Below are 1,173 nucleotides of genomic sequence, written 5' to 3' on the forward strand. Positions count from 1 at the left end.
CTTGACGACCCTAATTCTCATATAGCTGACTTTCTTGAAATTTGTGATACTTTTAAGTTTAATGGCGTGTCTGATGATGCTGTTCGTTTGCGCTTATTTCCATTTTCACTGAAAGATAAAGCTAAGTCGTGGTTAAACTGTTTGCCTGTAGGGTCTATCACTACATGGGAGGATATGGCAAAGGCATTCCTGATCAAGTACTTTCCTCCGTCGAAGACTATGAAGCTTAGAGCCGACATTACTACGTTTGCTCAATATGAGAACGAGTCACTTTACGAGGCATGGGAGCGCTACAAGGACTTGTTGAGGAGATGTCCACACCATGAGCTACCGCTTGGGTTAGTTGTTCAAACTTTCTACTATGGTCTGATTACTCCTAACCGTACTATGATAGATGCTGCTGCATGTGGTAACTTACTGAGAAAGACGGCTGAGGAAGGATATGAGTTATTGGAGGAGATGGCTGCGAGTAGCTATCATCCTCAGTCTGATAGGCAGAGACGAGGTGCTGGAGTTCATCAAGTTAATGATTTGTCTGCGGTTTCAGCATAGTTAGAGGCTTTGAGTAGAAAGATTGATGGGATGAGCATGAGTGGGTCGGCTATGCGTCTGCAAGAAATTTTCTGTGATAAGTGTGGGGGTGAGCATGACGTGCAGGATTGCCAAGATGGCAATCCATTTTATGTGCCTGAGGGAGCACCGGTGAAACAAGTGGGGTTCCAGAACCGTCCTAGAAATGACCCTTATTCGAATACATACAATCCGGGATGGAGGAATCACCCAAACTTTTCGTGGGGAGGCCAAAACAGCCAAAATTGCCAACAAAGAGGTCCACCATATGGGATGCACCAAGGATTCAAACCAGAGCCGCCTCGGGAGGAGAAGTCCAATTTAGAGCAAATGATGACTAAATTTATTTCTGCAACAGAGACGAGATTTCAGAATCAAGATGCATCCATAAAGGGGTTAGAGAATCAAATTGGACAATTGGCAAAGTTGATTTCTAATAGGGAGCAAGGAGCTTTGCCAAGCAACACGGAAACTAACCCAAGAGAGCATGTGAAGGCTGTGGAATTGCGGAGTGGAAAAGCACTCGAGTCTCATGAGGAAAAGACCAAGCATGGCGAGGATGAGGTAGAAACTCGAGGAGGTAAGTCTTCTAACTCTACATCT

The 1,173-nt window shown here is 44.8% G+C and overlaps 1 non-coding gene across 1 annotated transcript; it reads right to left on the minus strand.

The window, feature by feature from the left end:
• Nucleotides 1–222: 222 nt before the first annotated feature.
• On the minus strand, nt 223–329 carry LOC140833228 (small nucleolar RNA R71). The gene has a single exon (XR_012118360.1). It is a non-coding gene; the product is annotated as a small nucleolar RNA R71 (small nucleolar RNA).
• Between the last annotated feature and the right edge of the window lie 844 nt (nt 330–1,173).

The sequence above is a fragment of the Primulina eburnea genome, chromosome 5, assembly GCF_022965805.1.
Source record: "Primulina eburnea isolate SZY01 chromosome 5, ASM2296580v1, whole genome shotgun sequence".
NCBI lineage: Eukaryota > Viridiplantae > Streptophyta > Magnoliopsida > Lamiales > Gesneriaceae > Primulina > Primulina eburnea.